The sequence below is a fragment of the Protopterus annectens genome, chromosome 1.part2, assembly GCF_019279795.1.
Source record: "Protopterus annectens isolate FY-2018-M chromosome 1.part2, PAN1.0, whole genome shotgun sequence".
In the NCBI taxonomy this organism is placed as follows: Eukaryota; Metazoa; Chordata; order Ceratodontiformes; family Protopteridae; genus Protopterus; species Protopterus annectens.
This window is the reverse complement of record NC_056727.1, coordinates 359892880-359905219: the sequence shown is the minus strand read 5'-3', so window position 1 is coordinate 359905219 and position 12340 is coordinate 359892880. Positions and strand designations below refer to the sequence as shown.

The following is a 12340-nucleotide window of genomic DNA, read 5'->3' as shown; positions in this document are numbered from 1 at the left end:
GAAGCCAGGCAGTCAGCCTGAGGTTGGTTATGTTTGGATGAATCACGCCTGTCGGGTGAGACAGGAAGTCTGGAGTCAGATCCAGAATCCAAAGTTGGTGAAGCAAGTGAGTCTAGGCCAGTAAGGCGCAATGAGGATGTCTTTCCTCTTCAACATGGCAGCTTTCTGTAGGAATTTCAGAATTCGTGGAATGGGTGGATAAGCATAGAGTAGACCAGGGGGCTAATTGTGAAGTAGAGCATCCCTCTGCGATTCCCCCTATGGTGAGATAAGAGCAAAGTAACTGCTGCATTTGTTGATTAGGGAAGAAGCAAAAAGATCACAGCAAGGCTGGCCACACTGACGGAAAATCAATTCTGTGACATTCTCATTGAGGGACCATTCGTGAGGAAGAAGAATGCACCTGCTTAGTTTATCTGCTATCACAATGGATTTCCCTGGAATGTGCATTGCTATAAGAAAGCAGTTGGATGAAATTGCTGATTGCCACACTCCGAGAGCTTCTTGACACAAGGGGTAAGATCCGGTGCCTCCTTGTTTGTTGATGTACCAAACTACTGACATGCTGTCCATTTGAATAGCAATTGTCCCAAGAGGGAGAGTATCTTGGAAGGCTTGCAATGCTAAAAGCACTGCTCTCATCTCTAGGACAATGATATGCAAGTTGGCCTCTTCAGGGGACCAGATGCCTTGGACAGTTTTCCCCAGAAAATGTCCTCCACCCCACCACACCCCAAATGGGAAGCGCTCATGGTCACTATAGCCTTGGGAAGAGTGGGAATAAACAAACAGCATTGTAGAACCTGGTCTGACTGAATCTACCATCTGAGATCTTTCTTGCATATCTGAGTGATTTGAATCTGATAAGACATGGATTTACTTACATACATACATACAAATATTTCAAGCATGGGCATTAATGCCCTTCTAACTTGCCAATATACCAAAACACTTGTTCCCATAAATGTTCGGGCTGTTCTTAAAATATCTAAACTAGTACTTACTTTAATGTAATTAGGTAGTCTTTTCCATGCATCAGCTACTCTGTCAGAGAACCAATTAGTACACTTCTTATTCCTATAGAATCTTCTACATAGGTTATCTGATGATTCTCTAGTACTTTTTGATAACCCCAAACATTCCCAGAAGTAGCTGTCTCTAAATGCCCTATACACCTGAAAAAGATCTCCGTTAAGATATCTGTAAGAGACACTGTGCACTGTACTGTACTGTACAAGTTCAGATATATTAGTCATTCATAACTTTTTCACATCCATGGATCCATAGATGTCCTTGGTATATTTCTGCTGTACTCTTTCCTGTTTACTCATGCTTGTTTTCTTATAGGGTTTCCATATTGTTATTCCATACTCAAGTTTGGGTCTAATGTAACTAACAAACAATGACTTCATTATTTTTGATTTCCTAGACTTTATAAATCTTTTTATACATCCTATAGTTCTACAACTATCCATAACCAATTGGCTGACATGATTAGAAATATCATAGCTAAATCTACCCATATACCCAGGTCCTTAAATGAGTCTACAGTTTCAATCACTGTGTGCTGTATTAAATATTCACCTTTCAATTTATGTCTCCCAAATTTCATATGTTTAGTTTTTTTGTTTAGTTTTTGATCTATTTATCAGCATATTATTCTCCTGTGCCCAAATGGTCAATTTAGTCAAGTTATTTTGCAGGCATGCCTTATCTGTAACACATGTAACCAGTTTACCAAATTTCAGGTAGTCTGCATATATACTTTAGAACACACCAGATGAAAAATATAGGTCTGAAAGATACAATCTAAACAAGTAAGGGCCTAGGACAGAGCCCTGTGGAGCACCCAGACTATAACCAAGGATTTCACCTGTCCAGTTCCTGTATGATACTTACCATGTCCTGTTTGTAAGTCATGCAGCCATCTATCTTATCAAGAGTACATCAATACCTAGTTGTACTAATTTATTGATCAGTGTTTTGTGTATGACCCTGTCAAATGCTGAAGTTAAATCTATATAAATTACATCACAGCACAATTTTTCATTTATAGCTGTTATTATATTGCTACAGGACACCATGTTACAGGTGCTAAAAATCTGTTTTCAACATATGCATGCTGATATATGGTTTCAAGTCTCAGCCTATCCAGTTCTGACAATAGCTTATCCAATATTACCTTCTCCATTATTTTTCCACAACATGAAAGTAGACTTTAGAGTCTATATGACTCTGGGTTTGTGCTACTCCCCCTTCCCTTAAAAACGGATTTAATAAGCACATGTCTCCAATCTTAAGGAATCTCCCCATATTTATATGATCTAATGAATAATAGATATAATGGTACTGTAAGTTATTGCTGAAGAATTAGTGGAATGGGTGGATAATATGTACCCAAAGAATGGCGTACAGCTACAGTGGTCCCACTCCACAAAGGTGGTGCCACAACGGACCCCGGAAACTATCGCCCCATAAGCCTGACTAGTCTGGTCTGTAAAGCTATGGAGCGTAATATCATGGAACTCATAAACAAAGACATTGGGAGCCTCCAGACACTGGACCCTACCCAATTTGGCTTTGTTAAGGGCAGATCTTGCCTCTTAAACCTAGTTGATTTCTTTGAAACAGTTACCAAAGCCATAGATGAGGGCAAGGTAATCCACACAGCCTACCTGGACCTCGCAAAAGCCTTTGACACAATACCCCACTCGGGCATCATAAATAAGCTTACCAGCTTAAATATCAACCCCTACATATGACAAAATGGGTTGCAAACTGGCTCAGAGATAGAACCCACATGGACAGAATCACAGGTGCCATGTCCAAATCCAAACCAGTTAAAAGTGGCGTCGCACAGGGCTCAGTTCTGGGACCTCTCTTGTTCGGTATATACTTCTCTGAGGTGCAGGCTAACACGGGGGGATTATGGCTGACAAAGTTCGCAGATGACTGCAAACTGGGGGCCATAATCGAATCTCCAGCTGACACGAGCATCCTCCAAAAGGGTCTCACAGAGACGGATGCTTGGTGCCAGAGCCACGGCCTCAAGCTAAATGCTAAAAAGTGCATAGTCATCCCCTTTGGGAAAAACAAATTACCACATAGGTGGTAATCCATTAAGTACGGAAGAAATAATTAGAGATTTGGGGACCAACATAGATAGTAATCTCTCCTTTGATAATCACATTGCCAAAGAGGTTAGAAAGACCTTCTATATAGCCCACCTTATCACGAAAGGGTTCGCATCTAGATCAAGAGAGGTCATTGTACCCCTCTACTTGTCACTCATTAGGCCCATAATTGAATACAATGCCCCTTTTGGGATGTACCTTACCCGACACCTGCAGCAACTGGAGAGACCCAAAAAGTACCTCACCAAGAGGATCATGGGCTACAAACAGATGTCCTATGCAGCTCGACTAAAGAAACTCCAGCTCTACTCAGTTGCTTACCGCCTACTCAGAGGTGATCTATGCCTGACCCAGAATTAATGGACATGCTCCACGTGAAAAAATCCAAGTCCCTTAGAGCTACACGCTCCAGGGACCTAAACCTCAGCACAAAAATAAATAGGACATGCTGGAGGGACAGATTCATTTCCCAGAGGCTTCCCTCACTCTGGAATAGAATCCCAATTCATGTTAGACATAGCCCGTGGATGGGAAATAAATTCACCATCTCTTCTGTGTCCCTGCTAGACAGTGGCACAGTAAACTAATCTTAAAAGGGTACCTTCTGTGACCTACTTTACAGAAGCACAGTAGGCTAATCTATTAGGGAGGCGGAATCCAAATACACTCTGGCTAGGCTTATAAATGCCCTAGGGCAGACAGCCTAGTATCTACCTATGAACCTATAAGCATAGAGTAGACCAGGGGGCTAATTGTGAAGTAGAGCATCCCTCTGCGATTCCCCCTATGGTGGGATTAGGGCAAAGTAACTGCTGCATTTGTTGATTAAGGAAGAAGCAAAAAGATCACAGCAAGGCTGGCCACACTGACGGAAAATCAATTCTGTGACATTCTCATTGAGGGGCCATTCGTGAGGAAGAAGAATGCACCTGCTTAGTTTATCTGCTATCACACTGGATTTCCCTGGAATGTGCGTTGCTATAAGAAAGCAGTTGGATGAAATTGCCGAAATTGTTGCTAATTCCGTCTCCTTCCGATGCTTTGTTTGGATCCAGTTTGGGCAGTTCTTTTTCAATATAATCTAATTTGATTCCAGTATCTGGGGTTACCTGGATGTCACCAGGACAACTTACCACCCCTTTTGTGGAGCCAAACTGTTTTGTATAAGATTTTGTAAATATATCTATAAGTTTTTGTGTCTGAGAAAAAAATGTATAATCTGCACACAGTTTATCAATTTTTGTGTCCTATGCATCTATAAAAAGGTTTCCTATTGTGCTCAATAGCTTTATATAAATTTTCTTCAAAATTTTCTTGATCTTGTCTCACACTATGCTTAATCTGTTTGACCAGCGTGTTTATTTCAGTTTTCAAAGCTGTAGTTCGACCTGTCTTCAATTTCTTATATTTTTTGTCTCTCACATTAATCAGATATTATGCTCCTATGGAAATATATCCCCCTGATGGACTTGTAAAGTACTGACCATTGTGTGGTTAACATCCACTGAAGAATTCTCATGTAAAATCTGGCTAAAGGTATTAATGATATTGCTGCTGCAGTTCAGCCTAGAGCCTGAAGGACCAGATAAGCTGAAATCTTGGTACTGCAGGCTATCTTTCTGACATGTGATTTTGTGGTCTGAACTCTTAAAAATGGTAATGAAGCTATGGTTGTCTTTGTGCTGAGAATTGCTCCAATGCACTCTAGATTCTGAGTTGGTTGAAGTTCAGACTTCTTGTCGTTTATGGTTATCCCCAGAAGAAAGCATGTCTGAAGAACCCAATGTCTTGACCTTATCAGTTGATGGCTGGTCAGAGCGAAAATGAGCCAGTTGTCTAAATAAGGAAACACAATCCTTGCAGTCTCAAGTGAGCTGCCACAACTGCCATGCACTTGGTAAACACCCTGGGGGTTGTGGTGAGACCAAAGGGTAGAACTCTGAACTGGTAATGACTGGCTCCCAGCTAGAAGCATAAATACCTTCTGGATCATCTGTTCATCTTTATGTGATAGTACGCATCCTGAAGGTTTGTGGAGCGCACCCAGTCATCCTTGCCCAGAAACAGGAGAACAGACTGAACTGTGACCATCTGAAACTTGGTCCATTGAACTGACTTCTTTAAGTTGCTGAGATCCAAAACTGTTCTCCAGTCCCCTGTTTTCTTTGGCACTAAAAAGAACCTTGAGTATGTTCTGGATTCTAACTGGTCTGGTGAGACCTCTTGGCTGACTCTTTTTGTCTAGCAGCCTTTGGATTTCAATTGCTGCTTGTTCCCTCTGACTGGGTGGAACATCGCAGATTTTTCTTGATATTGGAGGAGGAAGAGAAAATAGAACTATATAACCTGTGGATATAATCCTCTGCACCCAAGTATCGTTTGTTAATTCTAGCCAGGCTTTTTGTACAGAGATAATTGATCCCCCGATTGTCTCCAGAGGTGGAACGCTGGTAGGGTCTGTCAGAGAAAGAATCTCTGGAGCCCTGCTTTTGTGGGCCACCTCTGCTGCGGGTGTCATTGTCCATTCAAGTTTCCTCATCTGCCTCTGGGGGAACTTCCTCCAAGTGTGTCCTGGAACGGACCCTAAGACTTCTTCAGCCACATCTTATGACCACCTAATTGAATCCTAAAAAAGGATCTTTGAGGGGTCAAAAAGCATACACTCATGGCAGGCAGGGTCTTCCTAGCCTTTTCCCACCTGGAAAGTGTGTCCTTAACTTTGTGGCCAAACAGAGAAGGAGAACTGATGAATGATGACTTGCAGGGCTAAGCAAAATCAAATAAACGCATCCAGGCATGCCTCCTAATGGAAATGTCTGTACCCGCTGACCTTGAGGTTCCTTCAGCTACATGCAAAACTAACCTCAAGGAAGAATTAGAAATGTATTGCAGGGTACCCAACTGAAAAGCCACAGATGACTGAACTTCTTCAGGGATGGATTCTGATAGGGTAGACAGTTCCTTAATCAAATCCCTCTGAAGACTTCTGAAATGTGCCAAATAATTTAGTGACCTTAAAGCGAACATCGTTGAAGCACAGACATTCCTTCTGAAGCTGTCCATCACCCAAGACTCCCTCTTGGGGATGAACAGTGGAACTTTCCTCGGCAAATTCCTTTTTTGTTGCCATAGTTATGACCATGACATCAATGGGCACCCCTTTCCCCCAAAGCTGTCTGTTCACAGATGGTACCATAATCTTATCTGGCCTCTGAGGTATGGGCTCAGTGGTGTCGGGTTCCTTCCACACATGCCGAGAAATCAACTCAATGAGCTCATTGGCAGGTGGAATCAATCAGGAGGTAAATGGTCCAGTACCAACAGCCTCCAGGAATATGGACTCTTCAGGGGAAGAGTTGCTGGCCATCCAGTCACCTCTGTTCTTAAGGATTTCTAGAATGTCTCAGAATGAGACATCTTCAGGAGGTGACCATGGGGACCCTTCACCTTCATCTAAATCTTTATCTTCTGTGATAGACTCTTCTGGCAAGTCTAGGTGCTTCCTCTTGCACATCTTCTTCTTAGAGATCTCCTCACTGGGATGCTCTGGAGAGTTATCAGAAGAGGAAATTAAGATTCCCTGTGTGGAAGCCTGGGGTCTTGGTACTGGCTGTCCCTGTGGAAAGAGTTGGTGAAGCTATGAGCAGAGAGACATCAAGGTTGTAGACATTTGGATCCAAGAGAGATGGATCTGTCTGTTCTGCTGAGGCAGAGAAAACTCTCTTCATGGCCTTAAAGCAGATCACCCCAGAGAAAGGGAAGAGTTCGGATCCAAAATGGCCAGCTTTTGTACTGGAGCCTTCCCCCTCTCCAAAGGCAAAATGCCTGAGGTGGAAGCTGGAGCTGAGCTATCCAGTGCCGAGTCTCTGAGGTGCAGAGATGGCTCCAAAACCATTGGAGTTAACTGCAACACCTTGGCTCTGACAGGGAAGCTACAGCTCTGAGAGCTCTCTGGATCTGACTGGATCAGAGCACTCAGAGCAAACTTCAGATCCATGGATAAGACAATCCTCGGATCTGAGCCAGATAGATTTGGATGGCTAGAATCCAGGGACTCCAAAACTGCTGAGGGAGTCAGAGGAGGAATTTGTAGTGGGGGTGTAGCAGAAACATGGACCTCCTGATCCAGAGGAGTAGGAGCCAAAGGAGCACCCATCTGTCCCTATGCCAAGATAATCTTCCTTATCATTCTCTCCACATCTTCTATGGGACTTCTGGAAGAATGAGTGGAAAGCACCAAAGAAGACCTAGGTCTCTCCAGAAAATGGGAAGATACCCTAAAGTGCACTGGATCATGTGGCAGTGAATATTGAGTCCATGGTAAACCACTTACTGAAGAAGGTCCACTAGCTGTTGGATCCAACTTAGATTGTGTCAGGGCCAAAAAGGTTGGATCCAGTAATTGTGATTTGCTCAGATTCAAAGTAGATGGATGAGACATCATTGGTTTCTTCAGATCTGAGGTTGAGGTTGGATCTTTATGAGGTTGTTGCTTTGAGGAATCTGAACCAGATGAAGATGAGGAAGGCCCCCTGAGACAATGTTTTACAAGGTTTTGCTTGTGTCTTGGTTTTGGAAGATTTATCTCCTAATACACCCTCTCCAAAGGAAGATGGCAAAAGGCCTTTGAGGATCAATTTGTTTTTGCATTCTACTAATGCTCTGGGATTAAACCCATGGCAGATTGAACAGTCTTCCTGTAAGTGAAACATCCCTAAACAGTAGAGGCACACTGTTGTAGGCATCTGAAAATGGCAAACTATGCCCACACAGTGCACTTCTGAAATCCCTTTGGTGCCATACTCTACAATAAAATTAGAGAAGGAAAGAACTCTAAAGTTAACACTACTTCAGATAACTTTAAAAAAAAAACAAGATAAGACCAAGAGGAAAAAGAGAGAGAAGAGAAAATGCCAATGATGGTATTAAGGACTATGCCAAACTGTAGAATTACAAAAAAGAAACTAACAATAGTATCGAGTGGTACACAAATATGGGAAAGCAGAAGGATATCAACTAGTGTGATAAGTAAGGGAGAATATACATAACCAAAAATAAAACAGAATAAAATACTGAAGAAATATTCATAGCACTTATCTGACAAAAAATGCTCGAGTGTTGACAACCAAGTCTTTCACTGAAAATGGCAAATAAGATCTGAAGTAAATGGGGTTGGTGCATTGTGGGTAAAGGAAGCGCTCAAAAGTTTTTGGTGGCCATGAGCTTTAGCAATGGCCAAGTCAGATCCAAGGGATTAGATTCTACTCATCTGTTGAGGATAGAGTGAAAATTGACAACATCAGATCCCGGGTTAACAAGATACAGTCCTTTTTGCAGCAATTATTTTCATCAATTAAGATATACTGACCTTTGTTATTATTACCAAGAGCTTAAAAACACAATTGTTCTATGGTGACTAGACAAAACCTGTCTCAGGTTTAAAGATTTGTAACCAGTTTCCATCTGCTGAGAAATATGGCACATGTTTCAGTTATGAGCTGATTGATGGATGTATGCACTAGGCACTAACATTTTTGTCTAATGGTATCCTTCCATAAGTTTTGTGAAAATATAACTCTGCTGCAACATTAAGCTATACATTTAGTCTGTAGAACATCATAATGGTAGGCAGTTGCCTGATTTGTAATCTGTATGATTAGACAATATGTAGTAAACTTCCATTTGTGAACAACTCACATCACAAACTAAAACAAGACCTACACATACATGGGAAAACAAAACTTCATATTTGGGTACTAGTGAATAACCCTTAATCCTGTTATACACCATGTTATTTCCTTCATTCAAACACTGACAATGGGAGTGCATTACAACAAACAAAAATTGACTTACTTAATCAACCAGCATTTGTCATAGCGATAACGGCAACATGAGACTGTAAGATTTTGCTCTTTCCTATGCAGTTTGTTGCTCATTCATTTTCCACTTAACAATCAGAGTATCACATTTGTATTTGTACTGTTCTACTTATTCATTCTCAGCTTTAGAATTAAAATTGCACAGAAGTATACATTTGCACTCTTGCACTCTATCTTCATTCAAAACAACTGTAAATTCTAATATTCTAACTTGTATATTGTCAATTGCATATACACTGTATACTGTCATGCTACTATATGAGCCTGCGTCATAGGTTCATAGTTGTGTACTAGGCTAATGGCCCTAGGGGCTTTACAAGCCTAGCCATAGGATTGCCCTGGCATAGTGCCACCCGACCTTAGTTCCCAGTGCCTCTGTTGAGTAGAGGCACTGGTGTTATCCCCAGGGTGAATTTTCTGTTTCCCATCCACTCATCAAGATTTCTCTTGAAGTGGGTCAGCGAGGTGCTCTGTTTGACATGTATGGCAAGTCTGTTCCATAGCATGGATAGTCTCTAGGTTATGAACCTGTCCCTCCAGCTTGTTCTGTTAACTGTGGTAATGAGGTTGCGTTCTCTGGAGGGTGTGGTGCAGAGGGATTGGGATTTCTTTAGATGTAGCATTTCTAACAGATCTGGGTCAAACATGGCTTTGTAAGTCAAGCAGCGATCACCTCTAAGTAGGCGATATGAGACAGAGAATAGTTGGGGGTTTTTTGAGTCTGTCCATATAGGACAAGTGTTTAAGGGCTAGGATCCTCTTTGTGAGGTACTTTTGTGGCCTCTCCAAATGTTGCAAGTGTCTAGTGAGGTACATGCCAAATGGGGCATTGTACTCGATGATTGGCCTAATGAGGGAAGAGTAGAGCGAGACAATGGCCTCTTTCTTCCTGGGTGCAAAACCCCGAATAATGAAATGTGCCACATAGAAGAACTTTCTAACCACAGTGGCAATGTGGTGATCAAAAGATTTGTTGCTGTCAACCTGTGTTCCCAGATCTCTTTTAACATCTTCTGTGTTCAGTGGACTACCATCGATTTAGTAATTCATGTCTTTCCAGTCATTTCTCATGACTAGAAACGGTCAACAGACCAGTTCACCCACCCAGTCATCAAATAATAAATAAATAAACAAACAAACAAACAAATAAATAAAGTAGAAGACAACCTGTACAGAGGATGAATGTTTTCTGTACTGTCAGTTTAGTGTAAAGTGTAAAGGGTAAAGGCAATCAGCTGCTAACAAGCTTCATCCTCTAGTCCAAGGTTTGATTCCCTCAGTCTCTGATTTGCTTACCTTGTGTCTATGAGCAAGTCACTTAATCAGACAGAGAACCTAGGTCACCCTAACTATGAAAAGAAGCATTTGTGCCAAGTGGATTTACTAGATTAACAAATAAAAACATAACACTTCCGCCCTATAGCTCTTCTCTCTCCAATCTTCAAAATCCTAGAAAAATGCATCCACCTCCAACTTATGCTTTTTCTGACTAAAAATCAACTTCTTACCCCTACCCAACATGGCTTCTGACCAGGACATAGCACCATAACAGCTCTACTCTCATTCTTGGAAACTGTCAGTCAAGCCCGGGATTCTGGGAACTTAGTATCCACAGTGCTCCTAAATCTCTCTAAAGCATTTGATACTGTTTCCCATAGGCACCTTCTAAGTCACCTCTCAAACCTAAATCTCTCCCAAAACACACTTTCCTGGTTATCAAGCTATCTGTCAGATAGATCTCAGGCTGTGAAATGGAAAAAAGGCACCTCACCTTTCTTACCCACCCCTACCAGAGTACCACAGGGGTCCATCCTCGGACCAATGCTGTTTAATATCTTTATCAATAATTTTCACTGTGCTATTCCTAATGCCAAAGTCATCCAATATGCAGATGACTCTACACTTGTCTGCTCTGCCTCTAATTGCCCTGAACTCCTATCTAAAACTCAGACTGCCTTATCAACTACTGAGATCTGGATGTGCCAAAATCACCTTTCTCTCAATGCTAATAAATCTAAATACTACAATTCACACCCTCAAAATCTTTCCCTTTTGATAAAAATTCCTTCCAAGTCCTTAGCCAAAGCAATTCTCCGATCGAAGTTGTTCCCTTTGCCAAACTACTTGGGGTAACCATAGATGAACACCTCAAATTCAACATCCATATTCAGCAAAATATAAAGGAAACCCAGCAAAAACTAGGTATGCTATACATTAACAACCACTTCCTGTCTACTTCTACCAGGCATACTCTGGCCTCCTCTTACCTCCTTCCCTCCCTTCTGTACGGTGCCCCATTACTAACTAACCTATCCTCTTCCATCACGTCCAAACTTGAAAACTGTTATAACAAAATTTCTAAATTTGCTACCAAAGCCAAACATTCCACTCATCACTGTGTTGCGCTCCAATCCCTCAAATGGTTAGAATTCACAAATTATCTGGACTTCCTCCAGCTCACTACAGTACACAGACTAATATTTAATCCAGCCAAATGCCCCCTCTAACTAACATCTTTCCCCCATACACCCCAAATAGAACTCTCAGATCTGAACACCAAAACTTAATTACTGTCCACAAACCTAAATGTCATGCTGGACAACGTCTCCTCTCTTTCTCCTTAAAGAAATGGAACTCTCTCCCGTCCACACTAAGGAACATATCAAACACATACAACTTCAAAACTCAGCTTTACACCTACCTCACCTCCAGATGGAAATGTAACTGCATTCTCCCTACCTAGAACTCTTTAACAAAAGCCCCTGGAAGTGTATCCTCCTGAGTTCCTAAGCACCTCATAGTTGGCTATAACCTTCTATAGCTAAATAGCTTTTGACTTTAACTGTGTGAATTTGTTAAAATGTATCTGCACAATATTTTTCCAGTATGGGCAATATTGTTCACACTTTGTATTATTTGATATGTATCATGGAGCTTTTCTCCCCGGGCCTCCACTGAAAACGGGCTCTCTGGGCCCAGTGGACTTTCCCTGTAATCAAACTGGAAATAAATAAATAAATAAATAAATAACACAACCTTCCCTTATATATGCCCTGCTAAGATGGGTAACTTTCCAAAGTAGAGTGTGGTCACAACATTTAGATTCATTAACTTCTTTGTTTCTCTGAGTCGGATATTTACATTGTTAAAAATATATATTTGCAATTACCTCTTTTATAACTCTATCCTTCTCCATGTGACACAAATCATACTCCTGTAACAAAGTATATACCCACAATATTAAGTACATATGTCACTTACAGTCCCGTGTCAATGGTGAAGTAGCTCCCAGAAAGTCTCAGGCCCCAAAATCCTAATGCTGCTTTC

General features: G+C 41.5%; 1 protein-coding gene across 1 annotated transcript in view; it reads right to left on the bottom strand.

The window, feature by feature from the left end:
- The window catches only part of SHLD1 (shieldin complex subunit 1), a 2230375-nt gene that overhangs the window by 482659 nt on the left and 1735376 nt on the right, over nucleotides 1-12340 (bottom strand). The window lies entirely within an intron of this gene.